This window comes from Schistocerca piceifrons, chromosome 2, assembly GCF_021461385.2.
Source record: "Schistocerca piceifrons isolate TAMUIC-IGC-003096 chromosome 2, iqSchPice1.1, whole genome shotgun sequence".
Classification (NCBI taxonomy): Eukaryota; Metazoa; Arthropoda; class Insecta; order Orthoptera; family Acrididae; genus Schistocerca; species Schistocerca piceifrons.
In genome coordinates, this window is record NC_060139.1 from 169,527,145 (window position 1) to 169,548,820 (window position 21,676).

Below are 21,676 nucleotides of genomic sequence, written 5' to 3' on the forward strand. Positions count from 1 at the left end.
CCTCTTCATCGTGTTCAGTGTCAGCTTCTCATACTCGGGACATTTCAGCTGCGCAGCGGCTCCTGTAGCGCTCTCCTCAGTATATTAGAAAAATATTGTTGGTACTTCTGGTTGCGTACAGTGGTTCATGCAAGTGGTTCCAGAAGTCCAGCACAGTCTTCGGGCAGTCGTGAATCAGGTAATGCACCGCTTGGACTCGTATTCAACTCGCCGCTTTCGTCTTCGCTCGTTGTTAGTAAGTTCCGTCCGGAATGAGAGCAATTGCAGGGTCAGCGGCTTGTTGTCCTACACGGAGAAGGAAGGAAATCGTCTTCATCAATAGATGACACACTTCCGCAGAGGGACCGTACGTAAGACGGTGGGCGTCTTCGTCTCTAACCTGACAAGCGTATCATAACATGGAGTCCAGCATACTGATGGCGTGTAGCCGAGATCCGGTGACTTGTTTACCGTTAACTGCCATGTACGTCGTTCGTGTTTCTGTGGAAAAGGTGGTACGGCGAATTTTCCGACATATCAGCATCCAGTGGAATGTGGAGTGATGTACTTCGTCTGGGCTGACGGGGCGCCTGCTCATGAGCATTCGACAGATATCGCGCGCTGTCGGCGGGCTATTGGCCGGGAGATCTGTCATAACGCAGCTGTATTCAAGAAAAATATCTTCGATATTAGGAAATGGCTGGGAAATGTTCTTCACCACCATCGGCGCAGTTCGAGATGCTGGTGCCGGCTTGTCCATCAATAGTTCCTTCAGAATCTGCTCTAGTGATACCAGATATTCAATATTGTGCTAAGGCCCACAGTACGATCGTGATCGTGAACGTGTACGAGCCCGAGGCTTCCTCTGCCAATGGGTAGTAATACTGTCAGTATGCGTCGAGCGATCGTCTTCGGCACTGGAAGAATCTGTGCGTAGTGGCGGATACGTGACGCCAAGTGGGTAATTATATAGGCGACCAGTTGAATCATGTCTAAGCCAAGCAAGCTGTTCAGTCAGACACCATTCTGGACGGTTTGGAAGAAACTTTCGAAATTGATCCGCGGGCGTAGCACATCATTTGTGAAGATGATCCCTAGGGACTTTATACCGTCCCGTATCTGGAAGAGCGCAACGCAGTCAGCAGGTAGTGCAGTACCAACATTCTGGGTGACCGATTTGTCCATATAGTAAACGCATCATCGTGGCGATGTAGGGCTGCGGGAACTTCATTTGTGTCAACATCACCGTAATTTATGATGGCTGACTCTCTCAAAGGGCCGGTGGAAGGCTGTGGATATCTCCGTAGTCGACATACTTAGACCAGTGCTATCGTCGATTTCTTGTAAACCGTCTCGCCATCACTCTGGTAAAATTCTTAAAAACAGTGTTAAATAATATTAGCACGCGGTAGTCTTTAAGCAGTGTATCACCTGAAGATTTTGGTATTAGGATGATCAGTCCATCTACAAAGGCAGATCGAAGTGGCACGTCAGCAGACATGATAATTAATATAAAACCCTCTGCTGCCGACAGGTGTTGTTGATATACCTCGATGGGGACAGCTGCAAATATGTACCCCGACCAGGACCAGAACCTAAGATCTCCTGCTTACATGGCAGACGCTCTACCCATCTGAGACACCGAGGACACAGATGAATAGCGCGACTGCAGGGACTTATCCCTTGCACGCTTCCCGCGAGACTTACATTCCCAACTGTCCACAATCTACATACATAATGTTCCTAATGGATAGTTGCCCATCCACTCATTACTCGCGCCCACTAAGGTGACGATTCCCGTAAGAGGTCGGGCAACCTGTGCGCATTCGCAAAGGCGAAGGTCAATGGCCGGGTAGTCATTTAACTATAAATGAAGATAGTAACTGATCTCAAAAGAACAGATACCATTGATGACCGTGCATTCACCTTCATCTGTGCAAATGCTCGCACGTTGCCCGAACTCTTACGGGAGTCGTCACCTTAGTGGGCGCGAGTAATGAGTGGATGGGCAAATATCTACTAGGAACATTACGTATGTAGATTGTGGACTGTTGGGAATGTGGGTCTCAGGGGAAGCGAGCAAGGGATAAGTCCCTGCACTCGCGCTATTCCTCTGTGTTCTCTGTGGCTCAGATTGATAGAGCGTCTGCCTTGTAAGCAGGAGATCCCGGGTTCGAGTCCCAGTCAGGGCACACACTTGCAGCTGTCCCCCTCGAGGTATATCAACAACACCTGTTGGCATCAGAGGGTTTTAATTAATTATCATTTATTCTAGAGAAGCTGCACGGTCATCAATGGTATCTGTTCTTTCGAGAACAGTTACTATCTTCATATACGTCGGGAGACGTTATTTCACGGCAGATTTCAATCCAACAGGAAGCCACCAAGAGCTGATAGATCCAACAGAACTCCAAGGGTATTCCGTTCGGCCCCGGCGACTTACCGGGCGCCCCTTGCCTACACCCTTTACCACTTCGTCCCCGTTAATTTCCTCCAGTAGTATGGCCTCCGTCTCTGATCGAGCGTCCCAAAGAGCGTGTGAGTAGCGTCTTGTAGGGTCCTCCTGTCGTCTTCTTCTTCGGTGAACAAACGGGTGTAATGGTCAACGATGGCATTTTCTGGGTCATTTTGTGTCGTCAGATGTGCGCCATTCTCTCTGTCAATGGTACCTATTCGGGCTCTGCGGCGCCGCTTATGTCCATTCATGAAATGGTGCATCGATGCCCTACCGCTTATGCTATCCGAACACACTTCCCGTCCAACCCAAATTTCAAATTCATTGAACACTACTTACGTAGCGCCCTCCTGTCCTCCATACTCGTTGATCGCAGCCTTACGATGATTCCCACAAGAGTTCGCCAGAGAGCGTGCTTCTGCGTATGTCATACACCACATATAAATTAAAAACCGGCGTCTGTTGTTTACAATTATTACTTCAAGTTGTTATAGTAGTCACAGTGATGATGCCGTTTATACGGTGGAAATAAAATAAGCCTACAAACTTGGAAAGACAATGTGTAAGTCGAGTACGCACACGGCTTCTATGGACAACAGTTGCATATTAAATGTACGACACGTGAAGATTTACGACAGTTGACGGTAGTTGATCATAATAGGTATTAGGTGACTGTTAGTCCTATTACTTCTGTAACACAATATGCCTAGTGAGTACATTTTTATTTTCCTCTTTATTTGGCTCTTTTTATTTGCAATTTGGCTTTTCTAGACTTTTAGTTCCACAGTGATCCACACACTCTGTAACGCCGGAAATGCATATCCTCCTATTTCCATTTTTTGTACTATAATTTGTTTTCCTTATTTTTGTTAACTGAATATATGACATTTCTGTGTCTTTACATATTGTAATTGTTTTACTATTTGTATATATATATTTGTGCATATTTATGTATAATTGGTTTGTTTCGTAAATATTATTTGTATTTTTGCGCTGGGTCTTGCCTAGGGAAAACTGCTATCGAACGATTACATCGATAGCTCGTGTGAAGAGTCAAAGTGTGTAGGATCTTTGGTAGTGCTAACTCTGCCGCGTGGAGCGCGGGCAGAGCATGGGAGAGTCTGGCTGGAGTAGCGAGTGGAGCAGGTGTGTTGTGTGACGCTCCCGCGAGTTGCCGCGCTTTCGGGGTTTGGCAGCATGTAATTGCGCTCGACTCGCGATGATAGTTTCTGACATGGTGTCGCGGACGGGAAGCATTAGCTGGCGCACATCAAGAGCCCGTTTCGCCTGGTGACCGTGTCGAGAAGAAGGCGCGCCAACATCCAGCTTCTGCAACAGCGACGGCCGACAATGAGTGACTGTCGCCACCTCCTCGATCGACGGCTTCAAGCCTTCAATCAACCAACAAGGAAGACTGGAAGCACGTAAAGTTTCAGAACTGTATGGCAGACCTCAGCTTTTCAAATTGTTCCATTTGCCTCGCAAATATACAGCAACTTAGCATGAACCTTTGTTGCTCATTGTCCCAATTGCATTGCCAAGCAGGGTCCCTTGCTTTTCCGAAATGAACCCGAGTGTCGTTGAAATTCAAACGCCAGCGTAATTCCATTTCACTGCTTTAATTTCAAAGTTCAATTTAAGTACTCATAGCTGGCTACAATAGTTAGATTACACAAGCACAAATTAAGAGTGCGAGTTTTGTTACCGTATTGTAGCTTACCTGTGACTGCAGCTCAGCTTGGCACGTACTAAATTTTGCTATTGTAAATTGTTCAGAATCATTTAATTCAAGTTCAAAGTTAAATCTCTTCTTTCTAAATTGCGTAGATTCAAGTAGCTTTAGAAATGATTGTTGAGGTAGTCCAAGACTAACTGTATTTCGATGTGCTTCAGAAAGAAAGCTCACTATTAACTTCAGTCACTAAATTAACTTTCGATTTCCCGGTTTCATTAATTCTTTTGCTAAATTAAGTGTAGCGAAATTTATTACTTGTGACAAACTTTCAGTTTTCACACTACACGTGTCAACCTTCAGTTGCCACGCTTCTAGTGCTAATTATATGTGTAAATAACCTTTCTTTTTCAGTTACTATAGTAATTGTCCATAGGACTGGCGACCGTAATTTCCCCCAAATCTCAAATATCTAATTACCGCTAGTTGATTGTTAACGTAACGACCGCACATTTACTTTCTTTATTAACTTTATCCCTATTTCAAAATTAATTTCCAATAGTTTCACTTGCATTTTTCCTTTCATTTAGATGTAACCCTTTCCTCCCTCTTTACCGACAGGTTAACTTCGGTGACGATTCCTTTTCCAAAATTCTCATTAGGTACACGCGGTTTCATTTTTCACTGTCATTAAGGTCGATAAGTGAGGGGGAGGTTACAATTCGAAGTGGGTAAACTGCTGCAACTCCGTCCAATATGATCAAGACAATTGCGAATATGGGAAACAAAGAGTACGCAATAGTCGACTTTGTGTATCAAGTGAGAAGTAAATAATAAATAACTTTACAGGCCGCCACCAGATAGGCTCAACCATACGCTAAGCGTCTCTCAGATCCACGCATTAGCCTCCAGGTGGCGCTCAGAAACAAGGGTCTCTTCCTGCTTTCGCTCCAATTACCTCAGCGTGTAGCATATGCCTGCTGATAGAGTGGACAGCCGTCATAGGGAGTTCTGTGAGACGCAGACAATATTTTTCCTCCTCATGTTGGTGGATCTGGAAATCCTTCTGCTGACAGGCACCAAAACAAGATGTGCCACAGACACTTACAAGGAACCCCTTGAGTGCAAGACCCTAAGACCCATTTTTAGTAAAGCTTATTTGAAAGTGTTGTGTTAACATTTATAACAGGAAAAGTATTAGCTGCTAATGACTCACTACTTGCACGATGTGGGCGACAGAAAATGAGTGTGACTGAGTGTGGGAAGTATTTATTACACTTCACAAAATTAACATCGTCGATATTCAAGAAATGTTCGTAACAAACCATTAACTTTTATCATGAACACCGAATGAAACATGGCGCGCAGTAGTGATCATAAAGGACCGCACCAAGAAGATGAAAGGCAAACTCCTTGGGAGTTACAAGCCGTGCTGAACGTTCAGATAGGTATCCACTCTTCATGAATGCATATGGAATCAAGTTGGTGTAATGGAGTGATGAGAGCTGTTGGAATGTGATGGCATACAGTCGTCGTGGAGCTTGTAGGGAAACTGGTTACCTTTAAGGCATAGCTGCAGAGAGTCCGATGATATATTTTATATGCACAACACCCGAAGGCTGAATTTTTCTAGTAGTCCTAGGTGGTATGATCTACAGTGTCACAAACTTTTCAGGAAGAGCAGTTTGCTATAAAGGAGATTTACGTTCATACACAGACCTGGAATCAAGCAATAGAAAGTTATTTTGACCAGTTACTGGCGAAAATGAATGCTCACTCCAGAGTTCTCTCACAAAAATTTTCACACTCTTACTTGCTGTGACCTGAATATTTCCTACTGTACTTGCGAGATCTCTCACACAAGTAAGGATAATAGTGGGTAGAGGGCCCCAGCTTATAGAAGCCAGGTTAACAATCGGCGTAATGGTATACGAATCCGTTAGGTTATTGATGTTAGCTGATCTTGATACAATTCCGTTGCTACCTTTAACGTACGTCTTCCAAATCTGTTGCACTCTAGGAATTCATGCAAGTAACCATTGCTTCCATTGAAATCACTGTGATCTATGTCGGGTACAATTTGACGTGCATCACGTAGTAGGTCACTGTCATGCGCATCCTGTAAGTTGTGTAGAGCATCCTTCAACAAGTTCGCCTTGTCCTCCCTCAAATATCCGCCGATTTTCTTGTGCACAATACGGTCATGTTGCTGAGAGCTTATTCAAAATATGTTCATTTTCTTCCTGTGTTGATCTTCCAAGCACGTAATTATGTTTAGTACGCACCCCTTGGACTATGGATGTCCTTTATTATGTCTCACTTGGGACTTGTCACTCCCTGACCGACAAGGATGATGAATTACATGGCTCTGTACCACTTTCAGTATTACTTACACTTGTTAAGCACGTACCGTCATCATCGTACGCGTCATGGACATTGTCCACATAGTCGAGTATATACGACATCACATATTCTAGTGACGCACCTTGTAGAGACATTAAGGTTTTATGTGCCACTTCTTTCGCACTTTGAAAATTTCCTTGGGTTCCTTTCTGACGAACTGTCAACTTCGGCAACTGTTGTAGATATAATGCAATGTTCGGTTCATTTATCGTTGCCATTGCTGTGTGTTGCATCAACATCACTAGCACTGTAGCAATGCTGTGAGTTATTCGCGAACTGAGCATTTCAATTACGCTCCGTAACCTCATGCTGTGCTCAACAATGGATACCTCCGGCCCCGCACCCTGTGGCTGTTAGTAGCTAGTATTGTGGCTGCATGGTAGACAATACGTGGGTAGTCGAATGCCGTAAACATCATTGACTTTTTACGACCTCACAGTCGATGGGTTCCTTGTTAGACAGTTCCGTATAGGAGACAGCGCAGTTCAGTGCCTGCAGGCACCACAGTGCAGTATTTTCAAGACGACTTTCCGAGTTAGCAGTCGCCATTTACGGAGAACTAGGTCGGGTAACTGACTGCATAATTACATTCAGCTGTAGTGAAAGTATAATGAACTGCCAAGAGAGAATATAGTTATTTACATATCATTAGTTAGGTAACATTTCCAACATAGACACGCAGAGTGACCGCGCGGTTAGAGGCGCCTTGTCACGGATTGCGGGGGCTCTCCCGTCGGAGGTTCGAGTCCTCCCTCGGGCGTTTGTCTGTCTGTGTGTGTGTGTGTGTGTGTGTGTGTGTGTGTGTGTGCGTGTGTGTGTGTTTGTTGTTGTTGTTGTTATTTTAAGCAGTGTGTAACTCTAGGGACCGATGACCTCAGCAGCTTGTTCCCTACAGAATTCGCACACATTTGAAGTTTTGCATCATACTTTTAATAAATGTTATTTCTTGTTGCTCATTGTGTTCCCATATTTCTGTTACAAGGCCGCCATACCAAGTAAATGCTAATTAGGAAGCGTGTAATGGCTACATTCGAGGAACTATAGCAGACAATCATGTTTTGCTACCGTGGATGTTTAGGCTTGATTAACAGTAGCATTCAGCTCTCACATTCACAATTTCTGTTGTTTCTGAGTAACAGTCATACAATAATTTTTAAATGTACACATCGCCATTTTTTGACTGTATTATTGTTTATTTAACCCAGGTTTCATTTAAACCCAGGTTTCGGCCTTTTATACTGTTTTCAAGTGACTGAGTTTGTGTCAGTAACATATATTTGTCAATGACATATACTCAATCACTATAAAATGGCATAAAAGACTGAAACCTGGGTCATAATTAATTAATCAACAGTACTGTGAAATGACAATGTGTTCATTTAGATTGTCTACTTCGACACGCGACGTCTGACGAGCTAGTGTATGTTCTGAAGACGGGCCAGAGGGGCGAAACGCCAAACGGAGCGGAGGCGCATGGGTGGAGCCACCCAGCCGACAACCGCCCAGCTGCCGGAAGCAGCGCGCTGGAGATTGGCGTCGCCTGCAGAGGCAGCGGTGCGGAATATCGGCGGTCGCCACGGGCGGGGAGTGGTCGCACGGGCCGACAGCGTCAGCCAGGCGGCGGAGCAGATCGCGACGGACTGGGGCGGGGGTGGGAGGGGGGGGGCGCCGACTCGGAATGAGGGACCTCAGTGGAGCGAACGCCTCACATTACTGATTCTCCTCTGTCGCTGGGCAGCTACGAAGTTAGGTACATGTGCTCCGTCGTTCACATTTTTATGTACAGTAAATGATCCAGGAAATTCTACTACTTTCATTTCCTGCTTTTCCTTCTTTATACTTTTAATACCAATTTACAACATAATTTGTTGGAGTACGTTCCTGTATCTTGAGAAATTTTCATCACTCTTTACGACTGGTTTGCTGCAGTATACGACAAATTTTTCTCCTGTGCCAAACTTCTTCAGCACTTTTACTCCACGTACGCAGTAATTTGCTGTATACATTCCAGTGCCTGTCATCCCCTGCCGTATACACGCCTAACAGTTTCGTGTAGGACCATAAAAGTTATTTCCTTGTTACCTGTCAGCACAAGCTGTACACGGTTAGATTTACAGCTAGCTAGTGGTAAGTCCATCTGTGTAGCTGATTATTGGGCAACACATATTTAAGCTTTAAGTTTTATTACATGTTGTAACCTCCCCCTTCCTATTCGGCCTATTGGACTGCGATATAATTGTCCGTGATCGCGTATGCCCAACGAAATTTATAGTGGGTAAGGCTATCGTTGCTGAAGGAAAATAATGCCGGTTAGCAGGAGGAAAGTGTGCAACAGACAATTCCGAAGAATATATCTGTTCTAAACCTGATCTAAATACTGACATAATTTTAAAATAGTGGAATATAGTGTAATCGTTCACGAATTACAGAGGAGGGGGCACAGGGTAGCACGTAATATTTAATATAAAAAGTAACGATTTGCAAAAAAAAGGATAATTAAATGGTCGCCAGCCTATTAGGGCCATGAATATCCAGAATAATAGGGAAGATAATGGCAAAACAAATAATCACTGGCGTGGCAGCAGAAGGTTGTCACGCTTTTCCACAGCACAACACTTCATGTGAAAATAAATAAAACAGAAATCACTGAGTTTGCAGTTACATAACCTGAAATATCAAATTTCGAAAGCAAAGTTAAATGATGTTGCTGGTTAAATAAATGACTAATTGTAACTGAAACTTTGCTATGTAAAAAAATGACATTTAGTAACCGCAGCGTAACTTAAAGCAAAATTAGGAAAAGGGAAAGCAATTTACTTTTATATTTTGAAAGACTAAATTGAATTTACTTTAAGCAAATGAACAACTGATTTTACTTTTAACTTAAGATCAATAAAGTATGCACCAAGCTAGCAGAAGTCACTTCCTAAGCTAAATACAGAGTAAAGTAAATTGCGCACGCTTAATTTGTGCCATATCTTTAGTCGTTAGTTTTACCAATGAAATGTTACGTTACTTTAAGTGGATGAGGTAAATACTCAGAACTGCAAATCTGTTAAGACTATGTCATGCAATACAAGAATGAACCGTTACTGAGGCAGCAAGAAATGCCGCTGCGTAATGCCTGCAAAATATTGTTTAAATTATGTTAGCTAACTGTCTTACGATGTTTTAGCTATGTGGACGGCGAAGAATGCAGCCAACAACAATGCTGAGCTGCTGCCATTGGTGCTTCTGGTTGAGAAACATGAGTCGTCGCCGGCGCCACGGTTAATTGTGGGATAGGCAACAGTTAGACTTGCAGGTTCCTCCACCTGTTTAGTCCTACGTGCTCTTAATACACGCGGCTTAACGAAGCAGGTGCGCCTACACTGGCGAGATCACATCGGCACAGCGGGTCTGCATGAGCGCCCAAAAAACACCTCTGCACTCTTTCATGACTCGAGCTGCACTGCTTCCTCCTTGCTCGCAATGTGACAGAGATTCTCCATACGCAAAAGGAAACAATCGCACAGCTACTTTCATTTCGTCGTTGCTATCGGTACATTAAAATAAAGTTTTCTCTTTTCATTTCATTTTTCGAGTTCCCAACACTCACTCCCACAGCTTGTAATTGTTTCCGCGATCGACTTGTATAAACGCGTCTTAACCGTTGGACTAGTATCTGAGAACTAAATTACAGAATTTAATTTTTGGATAGCTCCCTTCCCTGCCTGATCCATTGTTGGACATTTCTCTCATATTTTCCATGACGTAACAGGATACTAACCAGGTACTAAAGGTGTTTACACATTTTAATACGGTGTCCACAGATATCCAAGCTACTTCCCTCATCTTCGCAACATAGATATTGCGTCTCCACAAAATTAATTTTCAGATTTCTTCAACTTCAGACTTCGCCATTCATGCTTTTTAAATTTTCCCGTACAGCTTGCTAATTGAACTTGTGACACTGCCAATATAACTGCTACACACTAACTTGCTTCCTTTTTTATGCATGGGGCTTACAAATGCAAAGTTCCACTCTGCTGAAATTTCTTCCCCATACCGCTTGCTTTTGTGTTTGTACAGAATGCTTGGGCCCTACCTATTTCTACTTGTGCATTACCAGGCCATAGTGATTTCCTGAATTTCATTTGTGTAACCGTCTTCTGTACTTCTTTGGTTGTTATTTTGTCTACCTTTTCACCATCCTGTTTCTCCCGTACCTCCCACTTTATTTCCTTTGTTTCTTCCGTTAGAAAGCCTTTTAAAGGCTTCTCCTCCTCCACCAGAGTGATAACTGGCAAGTTTTCTCTTTCTTTTACTTCTCTCCTCAGCCCTGTAACTATTTTCCATACTTCCTATGTAATCGCCACTTTTGTGCCCCCCCTCCCCACCATGCCTCTCATTTATCCTCCCAGGTTTCATTTTTCCTCCCTCATATCAATATTTATCTACTGGTTCTAATACACAAATCTCGATCATGTTTGTCTGCTTTTCTCAATAACTATCTGTTTATAATGTATATTTTCTTCAGTGCTATGTGTCAAACATTGTGGGGGTGGCTTTTTATATCCTTCTTGCTACCCCAGTGCTTCTAATTCAGCTTCATGTAAAGATCTTTTAATTCCTTGGTAATTATGCTTCTCCGTTCCTTCTTCCAAGTGCCTCAGTTTGTTCTACAACCATAATTTGTAAATAAATTTTACAGACTCTTGTTTCAAGCTGTGTAATTGTACTATCTTTATGCAAATATTTGCCTCTTTTCTTTGTCTTCGGCCATTAGGTTTAACTATTTTCTTTCCACCTAACACGAAGTGGTCTGAGCCACATTCTGCACCCTGGTACACCCTAACACCTTTTGTTCTTGTATTGAATTTATTTATTTTTTGAGTAATGTAGTCTATTATCGCCCAGAAATTTCTGGAAGGGTTCTCCCAAAAAAGTTTCTTGTGAGAAAAGAAACCATGGACCGTATCTCATACGTATTAACTTACCCTCCCCATTCTCATGAACTGTCTCACCTCACTACTTTCCCACTACTCAATTTACGGTGGCCACTCCCACTTTCCCGTTAAAACCTCAAAATTTATTATTTGCGGACGCTTAGTTCACTACCACCCTTGTTAATTTTTCATAAAACTCATCTTTGCCTGTGGTAGACAGCATTGTATGTCGGCCATGCTTCGTCCATCCTCTGTTGTTTTGCTTCCAAAGTAGCAAAGGTCTTAACATCGTCTGTTCATCGTCCCCAAATTCAGTGGTAGTTTATTGCAAATTTCATTTCTGTTACTCCTCATTACTTTTGTCTTTCGTCGGTTTACTGCTGCTGTGCTCAAGTGACTGTTCACTCCATTCAACATATCTTGCAGTTCTTCCACGCGTTCAGTGACGATAGTAAAGTTGTGAACGAAACTCATCATCAACATCCTTTCACATGGAGCTGTAATCCCACCCTTGAAACTTTTTTTTTTTTTTTTTTTTTTTTTTTTTTTTTTTTTTTGCACCTTCCATATACCAAACGTACAGTAGCGATGAAACTACATCCGTGTCATATACCCTTTCTAATACGACCACTTCGTTCCTGGACTTTCATTCTCACTTTTCTCTCGTGGGTAATGCACATATCGTGTGTAACCAGTCATTCAATACGGCTTCGATTGTGCTCCATTTTACACTGACAATCGCCTTTTCTAGAGCGACAAATCCACTGAACCTATCTTGATTTATCTTTAGTCGCACTTACGTTATCGAGTGAAACGTCAATACTGCTTTTCTCGTATCCTCACATTTCTAAATCAGACTCACCGTCATCCAACAGACTGACTGTCCTTGATTTGCAGTACTTCTTGGGATTTTTTCTCGATGGAGTACTGGTACGAGATCCATTCGGCCTCTTGGGACCAACAGAGGAGCTACTAGACAGATTAGAGCCAAGGAACGTAACAACGGCTGAAAGATCGATGTACTGAAGACATGCCCCTCCACCACATTTGTCGACATTATTGGCGGAGGATGATACGGTGACCAGTCGGGCACGATTGGCTTGTGCAGTGCAAGAACGTGGAAAATTAGGTAGCTTTTACTACATAAACATTTACCTCCTTAATGAGATTTTCACTCTGCAGCGGAGTGTGCGCTGATATGAAACTTCCTGGCAGAGTAAAACTGTGCGCCGGACCGAGACTCGAACTCGGGAGAGCTTCTGTAAACTTTGGAAGGTAGGAGACGAGGTACTGGAAGAATTAAAGCTGTGAGGACGGGGCGTGAGTCGTGCTTGGGTAGCTCAGATGGTAGAGCACTTACCCGCGAAAGGCAAAGGTCCAGAGTTCGAGTCTCGGCCCGGTACACAGTTTTAATCTGCCAGGAAGTTTCATTTACCTCCTTGGTACGACATGTGCTTCGGATTCCACGTGAAACTAAAGGCCCCCTTTACCTGGTTGAATAGCTTTTGTAGTCTAAGGACATCCAAGTCGCCGATGTGGCGTTCAATTGAATGGCTTGCGCTAAACCACCCTGAGCCAAGCGAAATTATTATTATTATTATTATTATTATTATTATGGAATTCAAAATTTTGAAAGGTGGCTAGTCCCTTGGGCTCATCTATCTCTTACCTAATTGATCACAATAATGCATCGTGTGCAGATTAAAGCACTCGTGTCATGTTAAGGAATGAACAGTAAGGACGAATGATATAGATTAGGCATGGTGGTGGCTGTAAGGTAATTTTCATGTAGTATTTTGAGGTGAAGGAACTGTGCTCATGACTGAAGTGTGTGTTCGTCAGGGACAGCTGAGGCTACTGTTGGGCTTGGAGGCAGACACCGGCATAGATAGCGGAACTGCCGCTTTATTGCTGGAAATATTGAGACCGCAAAGACTGAACTCAGGTGTAACTGGACGACGCACGGCGGGCAACGAGACTCGGTGATCGCTACCCACTGTGGGAGGAAAGGCGGCTGTCGGGCCTAGGCAGCAGGGGGTTTGCGTTTGTCAGGCAAGTACGCGTGTTTAACGGGACACAGGACATATGTATGCAGCAGCCGGTGCCTGAGTTTTGATGAGCCCTTTGCCGCATCACGTCTGAAAGTGGCTCTACTATGTAGAGTATATTCCTGGCAATGCCAGTATACGTGCGATTTGCAATGTATGGTAGCTGAAGAGAACTCCCTAAGATAAAATTGCTAAAAAAGCGTTTAATCGGACGACCGGTCACCATCGGATCTTATACTTTAAACTATTTCAGTATACTGTCCATCAGTGTTCAAGTCGTTTCACATTGCGTATACTCTTCGCAGTATCATGAAGATCACTGCTAAACTGATACGTCAAATGTAAAATTACTTTGTACAAACATAAATATAACTGAATAGTACCGATTACAAGTGTTCATGTACGCAATAAATAGAAAGTTTACATCTGAAATGACGATTTGGAGTAATCTGAATGATTCTGGGAAGTATATATGCAGCGTTAAACGACTTGAAATACTGACGAACAGTATGTTGTAATATTTTAAAACATAAGATCCAGTGATGAGAGCATACCTCATAAAATAAAATTCTTCTTTGGAGATTTTCGCTTCCAAACTTTCTTTCATTGTAATTGAACAGTGCAAAGGAGAGAGTGCTCATCAACTTTCGAAGGAACCCCCTCCACTATTTTTTCCATGGTCCTTCCTGAAAATGCTGTATCGGTTTGTGAAGGAAAACATTTCACTTAAGTCGTCGCAGTGAGTCAGCACGGAATGACCTCTGCCGCGCAGGCGTGCCAAGAACCGCTGCTTTTTTAAGGGACATAGAGGCTCCCGCACTGGTGTTTCCATTTGGAAGGTGAGTCTGTGTCTCGAATGGTGCTCCGTGACATCGAGGCATGTACCAGAGGGCACCTGTTTTATGCCACAATACAGAGAGGATTGATGGGAGGGATTTTCTATCTGTTGAAGGGAGGCAGTACCGGGTATTTCTAACGATGCTATTGGCGGAAAACATCTATCACATCCCGCCGTAAGTGGATAGTACTTTTTGAAGGAGCTCCATGTGATGCTAGTGGTTTTGGAAGAGGGAGACAGAGGGTAGTTGCGATCAGAATGCCGCAGTGAGACTCGGATGGTGGTCTTACGTTAGGTGCAAATTGATACGCGTATAGCGCGTGGACGTGGCGCAGCGCAGCGCGCATTTTGTAAATCCACAGGTTCAAATGGGACTGCGCGAACCGGGGCGCCACGTGATAAGGACGCGACACGCGCCTGCGCCAGGCCGCGCGGCATTATGGTTGCGGCACAGCGCCGCGCACCATGCGAGCACTGGGGGTGGAGAGGGGGAGGGGGAGGGGCTTGGGGAGGGGGACGGGTAGGGGAAGCTGGTGGGAGAGGGGTAGGGGGAGCGGGAGGGGGAGGCTGTGCGGGAGGAGTAGGTGGGGGAGGGGAGGGGAGGGGGAGATGGGGGAAGGGGGATGGGGAGGGGAGGTGGAGATGTGGGGAGGGGGATGGGGAGGGGGAGGTGGAGATGGGGGGAGGGGGGATGGGGAGGGGGAGGTGGGGAGTGAGAAGGTAGTCCTGCCATATGCTCACTTCCGCATGGAGCATGTGGGCAGATGAACTATTGCCCATCCGAAAAACAGCCTTACAGTATACTGGATTTTATCGCTACCGAGTATCGTTTCGTTTTTCGCCGTTTAAGAGCTCCAACTCTTTTCCTTTCTACATAGTAGTTTTCAGTTACATATATCTGTAAAGATTTTATTATTATATTTTTTGCCAAGAACAATGCGCAGTTCAATAACTGGTGAGATATTAGCCACTGGGACTATATCTTCTGCCTCCACAATGTTTTCAGATCGTAAGAAAGGACAGCATCTAGAAGTAAGACAAAACAGTAAATTAAGGTTATCTACTTATTGCCTATTATTCTGACGTAAAAAAGACGTGAAGGCGTAATTTCCGTAGGGTTGATCCCTTTGTGCTCCTAGTAAAAAGCGTCCACGATCTGAAGTACACAAGTTTCACTATCACTTCTCGGATACGGATGTAATAAGAGACATTATACTTGTTACATGTGGATATCACATTTCCACTGCAAGGTAGAAATAGTCGAGTTCTCACGAATTTTTTAATTGGCTCGTCGCAACTTCCAGCATACTCTTACATTCGGAATAATACCGACCATTTCTTCGTTTGTGGAGCACGAAGGGGTACGGAAATTCTCACTTTTCGAAATTTTGTAACGGATCGTACAGACATGTCAGCTTAGGCACCCTTGTTTTACTGTGTAATATTTAAAATTTCCGGCTTGCTTGTTGATCATATGATTTGATAAGACTACCATACTCCCTATTTCACTACTCTCGCCACTTCTAGCAATTTGATGACAAGATATAATCCGAGTGCCTAAGGGCTCACCAGGGACTGAACTGTGCATTGTTCTTGACGAAAAAAAATAACGAAAGAAAACAGCAAAAGCTATATAGATAAAAATAGCTTTTTAGTGGTGTAGCTGAAGGAACGTTACGTCATTTAGAGTATTACCTGACGGAGAGAAGCACGGAATGGTATCCCACATTACCAAAATAAGCTCACACACCATGGACGTTTTGTAAGCTCTAGAAAGGAACAGTACGGCTGGTGTCGAAATTTCTCGCTAAATTATCCCAGAAATGTAGTAAGACTGAGTGTCAAAGAGATCTAAATCGACTATTATGTTGGAAACACCAACAAACGGGACTGTTATTCTAGGTTCCATCTGTGTATCAAGTATTTTGTAGCTGTTTTCATGAATCCAAAAGAACTTTGCATCGTTATCAGAATAACACAGGCAGTGCAATACGGCATTTATCTGCCAATATCGGACAAAGACTTTTAAGTACACGTCCGACATATACAAGAATATACATAAAGACTGTAGGAGTACAGTTCGTAGACGCATGGCTGACGACATATGGAAGTCTGGTTTTAGCCCTGAGTCGTGGACGAATAGCCAAATGTGTCACTCTAAATACAAAACGCAAATGCAAACTTTCTGGACAGCATGTTTCACGACCGCATCGAAGTGGTGGGGAGTCCCAATTTTACATAGCTTCGCGGGCTACGATATTACTGCCAGTGAAGTGTTGAGGATGTCACTTCTCCCCTTATTTCTTTCATTTCTTATTCGTATGTGATTTTTTTCCTGCGACATTGAAATTAGATTAAAAAAATAACAAAAAAAAAAAGGATTAAATAAATGTTCAAAGTTTCGTTCTCGTGGTCTCTCCCTTATCCCGTCAGGAGACGGGGACACCGTGACTAGGCCTCCAAGAACAATCCCTGCCCACACTGTCCACTGGTTTATACCTTTAAAATAAAAACTGGTGCCGTGACGCAAAAAAAAAAAAAAGAATCCTAAAGCGACCGCTCGCGATAAGTGGGAGATCCGGTTCGAGTCCCAGTCCGGCACCAATTTTCATTGTTGTCATCCAGTTCTACAGCTGATGGTTGTCCTTATTCGCAATTGCGAATACATTTAACGCATTTCATGGTGGCTGTAGTCACCACATTGCCTGCCCCTTTGGACATGTATGCATATCCAGAGGAACTTTGTATAGTAATCAGAATAACACAGGCACTGCAATATCAGGTCAAATGGGAATACCTGAAGGGAAAGCGACGTTCTTTTCGAGGAACCTACTGAGAAAAATTATAGAACCGGCATTTAAAGCTGACTGCCGAACGATTCTACTGCCATCTACATACAGTGCGCTGAAGGACCGTCAAGGTAAGATACGAGAAATTAGGGCTCATACGGAGGCACATAGACAATTATTTATCCCTCGCTCTCTTTGCTAGTGTGGCGCGCGGGATTGGCCGAGCGGTCTCAGGCGCTGCAGTTTGAGCGGCTAAAGGTATGGCCCATTGGGTTGGTTAGTTTGTGGGATTAAAGGGACCAGACTGCTACGGTCATCGGTCCCCTGGCCCAGTGGGCTCGCGTCACTAGATCCGTCGGAATCCCACACGAGCACTATCGGTATCAATCGGAAAAGTGCGTTTCTGTTCCTGTGAGACGCCAGTGAGGTTGGTATCGAGCTATGATACCACAATCTTGGCGTCGTAAGTCCATCTTTCTGCTACACACAAGAATAGAGCCTGCAATGAAATCGTCTGAGGCGCTATTTAAGCTGCAGTAGACGATTAGAGCTGCTTTGTCTTCTAAGTTTAGCATATCCCTCACATACTTTTGCAACATTTTGAAAGCAAATACAAATGTGTGTAATACCAATGTACCCGTTTTTTCAACAGCTCTAGAATGTCTTTGTAAAAGTACGTCGTTCTGGCTTACTTTTCAAAGTGACTTACTTCAGAAACTCAACTGATACCAAAAGTTGAGGGTATTGACCGTACGAAAATAGAAGGTTTCCATTAAAAGTAGTATTCATTGCTGTAATCCTGGTGTTAATATTTAGAACCGTTCATGAAATACAAGGTGTGTTATATCTTACGTGACTCATCCTGTATAGCAAAGACAAGACTGGTTCCAAAACAGAACCTTATCGAATATCCTTATTAATTTATCGACATTCAGAAGAAGATTCATCACGAAACAGGTCGAGCCTGGTGGTCTAGCAGTAAAACGAGTGCCTTAAAACTGGAGGTCACAGTATCGAGTCCTGGTCGGAACACGGGAATTTTAAGTCTCCCTTTAAGCTTGTCTTCACCTGAATGAGAATGAGATTTTCACTCTGCAGCGGAGTGTGCGCTGATATGAAACTTCCTGCCAGATTAAAACTGTGTGCCGGACCGAGACTCAAGCTCGGGACCTTTGCCTTCCACGGGCAAGTGCTGTACAATCTGAGCTACCCAAGCACGACTCACGAGCCGTCCTTCAATTCTGCCAGTACCTCGTCTCCTATCTTCCAAACTTCACAGAAGCTCTTCCGCGAACCTTGCAGAACTAGCAAAAAAATGGTTCAAATGGCTCTGAGCACTATGGGACTCAACTGCTGAGGTCATTAGTCCCCTAGAACTTAGAACTAGTTAAACCTAACTAACCTAAGGACATCACACACATCCATGCCCGAGGCAGGATTCGAACCTGCGACCGTAGCGGTCTTGCGGTTCCAGACTGCAGCGCCTTTAACCGCACGGCCACTTCGGCCGGCCGCAGAACTAGCACTTCTGGAAGAAAGGATATGTGGAGACATGGCTTAGCCAGAGCCTGGGGGATGTTTCCTGGATGAGAATCTGTCAGGAAGTTTCTGCTCTTCACCTGTCAGTGATATGGAGAATGGCAATGATCGACAAGTGGATTGGGTTCCACGTTATACTCTAGGTCCCTTAGCCCGGTAGTGTAGGGGCACGCAAGTCGCCAGACAGGCGTCTAATTGCACGCATTGCACCAGGTCTTTGAGCCACACATGAGCTACATGAGTTACCTAACATGATCCCTTCCCGTCCATCAGTAAAATCTGCAGTGGACACTTTATCTCAAAATGCATACTTCGTAGTAATTTGTGAGGGAACTGGGTAATCCTACCCAACTGCCAGTAGTTCCTCCAAACACTGGCTTTGTGTGATACCGGCGAATACACCAGGTCGCAGCTGCCCTACTAGGCACCGCCAGTCTACTGCGCAGTCTGGCGCTCGCGCGCTATGCTGTACGCGCCGTATGTCAGCTGGCCCAACCCTGCCGACTGAGGCCGCAGCTTCCGTACGTCTTCCACCACAATGCAGCTCCTCTCACGTGCAGGACGTAACTCCTACCCGCTTAGCGGGTGAAAATCTGGTCTGCTAGGTTGCAGAGTCTGACTACTTACGTTCACGATATCGCAGTTCCTGTGTTATTCTGAATAACGACGTGAAGCTCCTTTTGACCCGCATGCATGGGATGTTGGGTCTGGCCGTGAGTCGTGCACGGATAGCCAAAGGGTAAGGCGATCGCTCGCCATAAGCGGGAAATCCGGGTTCGAGTCGTCATCCCATTAACGTGGTTACGTTCACAATTGTTCTCTAGGTGTACTTTGTATTGCAGAGTCTGACTCCTCTTACAGTCTTTGACTACTCACGTTCACAGCTGTTCGATGTTCAATACGATACACACTAGATGTATTTCGTAAATAGAGCACTGAAGCCGCTGATTAATTACTTTCAGCATAATTATTAAATTTGTTTCAATATCTGTCACAGTTCAGTCTGTAAAATTACTGCGTACTACGTTTGTGAGTCAAATACAATGAGAAAAGCAAATTTCTTTTCGCAAATAGCTGTTCCTTGAAAAAGGGAGCCTACGTTTTTGGTAAATAATTCATTGTAGTCCTCTGTGAGCATGACGCCACTTTCAGCTGGATCATTTATAACATAAAGTTTATTCGCAAGCTGCGACATGGTCGCGAAAAAAACAGTGACCCGTATATGTTGTAAGCTTCCTTTAATTTACGTCTATGGTCACAAACATTTTGTTTACAGATTACCGGTTTCGGTCTTTAATGACCATCATCAGATCTGCAGTAAAAATGGAAAAAACATAAATACACTCACAAACTGTATAGATATTTATATTTAAAGCGCACAAATGTAAAGTTTGTCAGTACCGCTTTTCATTATGGTCTGTGTATTGTTATTAAGCTGTGTACAGTTTGCGAGTGTATTTATGTTTTGCCCATTTTTACTGTATATCTGATGATGGTCATTAAAGACTGAAACCGATAATCTGTTAACAAAACGTTTGTGACCATAGGCGTAAATTAAAGGTAACTTATAAAGTTTATTGACGAGGGAGTACACCGTTGATGCAGTCTTCATTTAAATGCCGCTGCGAAGGATCAGTCTTAAGGAAATTGTCACTCAACTTAAATCAGGTAAAATAGTGTTGTTCTTGTTTAGGAAGAAATTGTGTGTTTTAATTACTGATAATGTTTCATTATTATTCTTCAGATGTACATATTCGGAAAATGCTTCCTGAGATGAAGGAGAATATTTCATACTAGTAAGCTTCTTTTGACCGGAAATGTCTTCTTTGCCTGTGCTAGTTTGCATTTTATCTTCCGTCATATTAGTTTCCTTCCTAGGTAACGTAATGGCTTCAATTAGTGGTCCACAATACTTGTGGTAAGTTGCTAACTAATCTCATTTCTGCTACACTTCAATACCATGATGTTCCTTCTAAGTTCATATTCTCAATAGATGGTTCATTATATTCCGCGCTGTCATGTAATACCGCTGCGTTTTCACTAAGAGTGGCATTGTAATCAACGTGTTTTATTTCCACTGTTGTACCTTTTATTTCCGTCGTTGTTTCCTCGATATACAGAGTGAACTTCATTCCCGCCTTACTCTCTCATTCGAGCACATCGTCCTCGGTCTTCCACTCTTACTGTTCCTTCTTTGATGTGTATTGTACACTGATCAGCCAGAAGGTTATGACCACCGGTCGACTATCGAAATAAACCCGTCCAAGATACAGCAGCGTCACCTGGCAAGGAATGGCGCACGGTGCATGTAGTACCAGTGAGCGTTCGTAGGATGGGGAAGGCGCGTGATTTATCTCAGTTTTACCGGGGACAGACCGTGATGGCCCAGGCTAGGCACGAGCATTTGGAAACTGCATGTCTCGCCGGGTGTTCGGGGAGTGCTGTCTTGAGCGTCTTCAACACTTGGCGAAACAAAGGAGAAACCATGCCAAGACATCGTGGTGATCAGCGGCCACCCGTCATTACTGATGTCTGACGTCGTAGGCTGGGTAGATTGATAAAACAGGACAGGCGACGAACTGTGGTGGAGCTAACATCACACATTAATAGTGGGCAAAGTACAGATGTGTCTGAACACACATTGACCCGATCACTCCTAACGATGGGCCTCCGCAGCAGACGAACCATGAATTTGCCAATGTTAGCACCACGACATTGGCAACCACGACTGAAATGGACCAGTCATCATCGGCACTGATGGACGTTGGTACAACGGCAGGTCGTTGCTTTGTCTGATGAATCCCGGTACCGTCTTCACCCTGCCGATGAGAGAGGGCGAATCCATCGTCTTCCAGGGGAACAGCTTCTTGATAACTATACCGAGGGACCGTGACAAGCTGGCGGCGGCCCCATTATGCTCTAGGAAACATTCACGTCGACATCCATGCGCCCGTTGCAGCTCGAAAGTACCTTGATGGCCAAGGAGTATCGTACATTGGTTACGGACCACGTACATTCCTTCACG